This window comes from Alligator mississippiensis, chromosome 5 (genome assembly GCF_030867095.1).
Source record: "Alligator mississippiensis isolate rAllMis1 chromosome 5, rAllMis1, whole genome shotgun sequence".
NCBI classification, from domain to species: domain Eukaryota; kingdom Metazoa; phylum Chordata; order Crocodylia; family Alligatoridae; genus Alligator; species Alligator mississippiensis.
Window position 1 is genome coordinate 215,090,760 of NC_081828.1, and position 6,655 is coordinate 215,097,414.

Sequence of the window (6,655 nt, forward strand, 5' to 3'; positions counted from 1 at the left end):
GAGTATGATTTCCTTTTTTTTAATCTTCCACCAACTGTCCAGAAGGATTTTACTGTATATTAGGGCCATAGTCATAGGATAGAGAAAAGAAAAGAAAAAAACCCTTACCTTTCAGTTGAATGAATATACATTACTGATTTAACTTGAATTAGCTGATTACCAATGATGCCTTTTTAAATGTTAGCCTTGACATAGGGCAGCCAACTCCGTGTCCTGCATAGCACAAGTGGCAAGAGCTGCCTCTCTTTGTGGCACATGGGAGCCTGAAAAGGGACAGGGAGTACAGCAGCAGCTAGGGCAGGGAGCAGAAAACTGAGCAGCAGATCAGGCAGGGGGCACAGGGCAAGGAGTAGAAAGCAGAGCAGAGGATCAGGCAGGAGAAGGGCTCCAAGGCTAATTTATCAGGACTCGTGGTAGAGGTGATATCTTTTCTTAGACCAATTAGATTTTTACAAAAAAAAAAATAAATAAATAATAATAATTATTGCAAACTTTTGGGCACAAACGCCCGTCTTCAGGCATAGGAGAAGAGATTGTACAAGTTCTCCTGGGTAGAAATGAAAGTTCATATTTCATAGGAGAGTTGAAGGTGTGGTCAAATCTCCTGTTCGGAGCAGTGCGTTTTATATGCAGATTGGGCTCAGAGAAAAGTTGGAATAGTCTGTTTACCTTGAAGTTGTTTGGTGGTAAGCAGGATGTAGCCATGTTTCCTTCCGGTGATGGCATTTCATATTTCACAGAGGAATAAAAAGATGGAATTTTGTGCTCAAAAGCTTGCAAGTAACGATTTTTTTTCCTGCAAAAATCTAGTTGGTCTAAAAAAAAAGATATCACCTCTGCCACGAGTCCTGATTCCTTTTGCCTCTAGACCAATACAGTTACAACCTGGATACCTGAGGCTAATTTATGACACTCAAGGAAGACACAAGGCTAATTTATGACACACCTGCCAAAAGATCGGGCCTAACTGGTCTAGACCTTCCACCAATGTTTGTTGCAGGGCTCGGACCTTGAGCCATTGCCGAGCTCAGAAAAAAGGTAAAACATGCGCACATCTGTGGCAAGTAGTCCTTTAGTCTTCGTAGAGTCTTTTTGTAATCAGTTGGGCCCTTCAAGGAGCAAGGGACTGTTTTTATGTTTATGATCATTATGTTTTACCTTTTTCACACCTTTCTTCATGGGGTTTGATTCAAGTCATAATCATGCTGCCCAGTGCATGAAGACCATACATGAGTTGGGCCATGCATATCAGGCTATGGGACAAAGGGACTCCTCTTGTGAGGTCTTTATGGAAGTGTTTGTGTCTTCACATGGGCTTAGGAAGTGCCCGTGACACAGTCGGCACTACTGGAATAGAAAGAATAAAGCTTCAATATTTGGGAAGTGGAGAGTGACAAGCTAAGGTGGGATTCCCACAAAAGGGAATTTCCTTTAATCTCTTTTAGCAAAGGTCTAGGATGCAAAAACATATTTACACCAATGTGTTCTGCATTACACTAGTATAAATGTGGAGCAGGCACACAATAGCTAGGCCTATACTAGGGTAAGTAACTGTATTCCCAGATAAAGTGCTTCCTCTGAGGGTCAGAAGTAGCTATACCCTGATATATGGGTCAAAAGTTCACAGCTCATGGGCATTCACGATAGATTAGCATTTTGCTCAATGCCAGCAGACTGCTATTGGTTCCCTCAACTACAGACATTGGCTTTGTCCTGGGATAAACCACTTTATGCTGAGACAAAATGCCGTCATTCAGAAGTCCATGTTAGCTGTCCAGGGATAAATCTTAAGAAGATTCATGGGATAAGACGTACTAACAGTTTATCCTGGGTCTTAGCAAAGTGTGTCCACATGGTTAGCCTGGGACTGGATTATTAAATCAATGGCAGAAAAGTAGCAATGCAGTTCAGCCTCTGATGCGAAGGGTAATGTGTGCACACATGAATCCTGGGACATTTCTGTTCCAGGACAAACACAGGTACAACTTGTCCAGGGACCGATGCAACATCTGTCCCTAGCTCCAGTGGTAAGAGTGAGTTGGGTGTCTGTCTACTCTGTGCAACTTATATGAATATACAAGCTAAGGTCTGTTATATCGCTGCAAATGAACCCTCAGTCAACCCATGATCAGAGGGACCATGCTGGAGGGTTGCAAAGAACCGAGTTATCCATATGAATGAGGTATCTACTGGGTCCGGGGGCTCAAATATAACCAGGTCCTTTCCTTGCTAAACATTTGGAAAAGCCAACATGGTAGATTTTGAGCCAGTTCTCTAAACAACTCGAACAGAGCGGAAACTGCCGAGCATTGCACAGCGTGGGACTTAGGTTAAAGCTTTGATGTTTACAAAGGAAGTTAGCTGGTATATTCCAAGGTTAAATGGAGGTTAGCCCATCCTGGGAGTGTTTGCACACTGTGTCATCATCGGGTCAGAGCTGGGTTAGCCCAGTTTGCCTCCCAGCCGGGACAGCCGCTCTAGAGAAGGGGTTTTAAATGAAGCTCTATGAAAGAGATTGTGTACAGGCAGCTTGACATCATGCTGGTCTGAGGCCTAACCCTCTAAGCCAATGTGCAGAGTGAGGGGGAAGGCCAGGGGTCCACTTCTGGGACCTTGCAATGGGGGTTGACCCAAGAATAAGCCGGGGTGTGAGGGCACAGCAATTCGACATCTCTCTGGGGTGCCATAGGCTTCAGTCACTTTGAAGACTACCCATGATGACCCAGGTCATCTGGTCAAAGGCAGCCTGATGTCATCCGAGCTACATGACTCCCTTGTGTCTGATGTCATCCGAGCTACATGGCTAGATAGATACAAGCTAGCACGGTGGACCATTCTGCTGAGACCTCTGACTTTTTTGGCTCTATAACCAAGTGTTATATAGCACAAGAAGAGTCTCCAAGGAAACTAACAGATCAGAGAGGCACTTTCTTCATGATACTAAATACTTGGGGCCAGAGCCCAAGTCCCCTCCGAGTCAATAAAACTGGACCCGACTCCCTGCTTTGGCGTTGGCACTTGGCTGCTTAAGCTGCAAGCTCCTTGGGGAGATGCTGGTTTCCTGACAGACGTGATGGCCTTGATTGAAGCCTGACCCAGGAACCTCCTGCATTAAAAGCAAGAGTCATAGCTGGAGCCAGGCTTTGAAAGCTTGACCAGGCTGTCCCCCTCTGTGGATGAGGGGTGGAGGGGGGCATGCAATAGGCAGCTGACCACGGTCCATAAAAGAAGGGAGTCTAGGTCTATACTGCTCCCCTTGGGTACTATTGAAATACAAATAATAATAATAAGCAAAGTCAGAAGAAAGAGTCCCTTTGACTCCCCTGGGTTTTGGAAGAGGCCAGAGAATAAGTTCAAGGAACTGTTGACTGCTGTGCTATTGAGGAAGGAAGAAAAGCAATGACTGCCCAATGCTCAGGCTTTTCACCTCCCACAGCATCCATATGCATGCAACATACCTTTCTACCCAACCAAGCAGAATAACCACCTGATCAAGCTGATTCATGGGTTTTAAAAGCAGAAGGATCACTAGGGAGGACCCTAGCGTAACCTAGCCCATTGCTTTCTGCGCAGTTAAGCCTTGTAGCAAAGCCCCCAAATTCCCATATGACAAACAGCACCCTGTCTTGCTTTGAAAATGTAGAGATGGAGAATCCACTATGTATGGGTGAGAGTTAACTGTTTCTAAGCGCAAGGCCACTCTTCCAGCCTTGTTCGCAGGGACCCAGCCAAAGCCTGCTATTCTGTACTGAGTGCTATGCTGCCACTGAGGTGTGCCAGCATCCCAAAACGGCCGTGGCCGTGCTCTGGGGGCTCATTCCCAAATCATCACTATGAGTTTGAATGACAATAGCACCTAGAAGGCGCAAGTGAGATCAGACTTCACTGTGTCGGTTGCTGTACAAAAATGCAAGTCATGAACGTCCCTGTCCCAGAGAGTTTATACTCTAAACAATTAAGATAGAGGTCAGGAGGCTGGAAGAACAATCCCCTCCCATTTTGCAGATGCAAATCTGAGATATAGAAAAGATGAATGTATTGGCTCAGGATCATGCAGGGAGTTTCTAGCGCAGCTGGGAACCAAACTCAGATTGACTCAGAGATGAGAAAGAGCTGCCACTCCCCTCAGCTTTCCCTCCTGATCAGACCTTTGTTCCTGGAACCAAAAGAGGATCCTACTGTGGGATAAATTCAGATGAACTGAGGTGTTATCCCAATCTGAATGCAGGATGAGGTGTTTGATTTCCTTCTTTAACACTGCAAGGAGTTGTGGTTGATACCGGCTTCATTCCCAGGGCTTCCTTTAGCTTCATGGACTCATAGGCAGTGCTGCTGCATCACTTGCTTGTTGATAGCAATCACTTAGGCATATGGTTTTGATGGGTCTAATTAGATTTTGGGTTTTTTTGTATGCCTCCAAGGGTACAAAAAATACACCATCTTATGTAGGGAAATGACACCCAAACTACACACATGGGTCAGTTCATTCATCATGGAAACAGGGAACAGCTTTTAGCAGCACCTGAGCATGAGAAGGGACTGATACCAAATGAATCCCAAGGGAAAACCAGGAAGGACAGGACGCAGCTGGTGACATTACTTCTTCCTTTAGCTCCAGGAGAGCTGAGAGGGAGGTTATGGATAGCTGTAACCATTGCATTGCTATTAAAACATAGAGATACAAGTCGTTATGATGCAACCCTAAGATCTGCATGATTCTGCCTACATATTACACGAGCTCTCATGGCAGGCAGGGGTTATGTGCCATTCCTCTAGAAAGGGAAAAACTTGAAGCAAGGAACTTGATTTGATGATCCCTTCATCCCTATAGTCAATCCTCAGTGAGGGGGAAGAAGTGCCATCTCCTGAGCTTCTTACAAGAGGTCCTAAGGACCTTGAGTCCCCTCTTTGAAGTGTCCCATCCAAGTCCCATCCCATTCCCAGGTTATGTTTCCCTGGCTAGCAAGCTTAGCCAGGGAAACATAACCTGGGAAGCAAGCACAAGACAGCACGGCAGCAAGTGAGCCAAGCCAGCTCTCATAATCAAGTGTGCTCGGCATCCGACTCCAGCTACGACGCATGGTCTTTGTCTGCCCTTACTGCTCAGAGGAAGCATCGTCCCCTTTGAAAGCTGAGCTTGCTGCATGTCGTTAACCTTTAAAGAGATGCTACTGGATAACATAGGCAGCTTGTCATTGCGGGTTCATTTCATTGGTCGTTATGTAATATGTACGATTTCTAAGAATAAGGCATCACGGAGAAGCCCTGCTTGTGTCGACTGTGTTTCTATGGGCATAAATAGAAGTCGTGCGATTGATTTCCATTGTGTTGCCACGGGTATTAATAATAATGAGTTGATTATTGCAGCGCTGGAAACCTGGCAGCAATTTCAATGTCGGTATAAAAACCTGAAACAATGATGAGAGCAGAGAAGACCCTCAGGTGGTATAATGCAATACTGCTGCGGCCGCTTCACGCAGAGGCAGCAAAGTTGTGAGGAATTGAGGATACAGCCTCAAAGAATTAAAAAGAAGCAGGGCAGAGAGAACCAGCTGGAAATCAGGCCCATTGGCTTCACTGGATGGTGTACACTTGGTGACAACCTTTCATAGCAGCATTAGTCCGGGGAAAGCAATCCGATCTTGCATGCATGCCAGCAAAATGCTACCAGGAGGTGTATGCCAATGGTTTGTGGGAGTCTGACCCTCTTACCTTCATATCGGTACACAGCCACAGGGGCTGGACCTGGCAGGGGTAAATCTGTGCATGAATTAAACATTCACCAGATCAGGCCCTTTATGTCTTGTTCGTTTTTGTGTTGCAAAGAACTGAGTAATTTTATTTTTTTCCCAGGCAGGTACCAAATAGTGTTTTTTCCCAGGCAGGTACCAAATAGTGCTTTTTCCCAGGCGGGTACTAAAAAGCAGTTGCACTCCTAGCAGCCAAACTGCTGGCTCCATCTCTCTCAGCTAAGCCCAAGTGATCATCCTGTAGCCTGGGTGCAAGGAGCATGGGGTAGCCTCTGCATGCGGCTTGCAGCAGACCAGGGAGGGGGCAGGCAACCCAGTGGCAGACAGGGGAGGGAGCAGAAAACAGAGCAGGACATTTGGCAGGGAGCACAAGGAAGGAAGCAAAAAGCAGAACAGCAGGTGAGGCAAGGAGCACAGGGCTGGGAGCAAACGAGAGCAGCACATGGGGCTTGGGGAGGGGATCGGAGTTGCACTTGGGGGTGGGATTCGGAGCGAATTTGTAGCATGCCAGCCAAAAAGCAGGGATAAGCAATCCTTCTGGAAACACCTCCAGTGTCAGGACAAGGGGTAACACTCATGGCATCGGCTCACCCCCCTTGAACACTGAAACCTTTCAAGGCCTCTGCTCTCAGGGCCTGGATGTTTAGTAGGGACAGAAAGCTCACAACTGTCCGGTCAAGGCAGCCTTCATGGTGTGGGTGTTGTTTTACGGCTAGCTGGCATTCAGTGTCAGCATCGGCCTGTTCACACAAGCCCTGGAACGACAGAAACAGGATGGGAAAGTGACTGCTTGCATTCTTTCTCTCCAAGCCACAACCTGTGCTTTGAGGTTGTTTGTTTTCCCTGTTTCTTTCCAAGCCAGAGGAAATGATTTGGCTTATTGACTTCTTCCTTCCCCTTCTCCT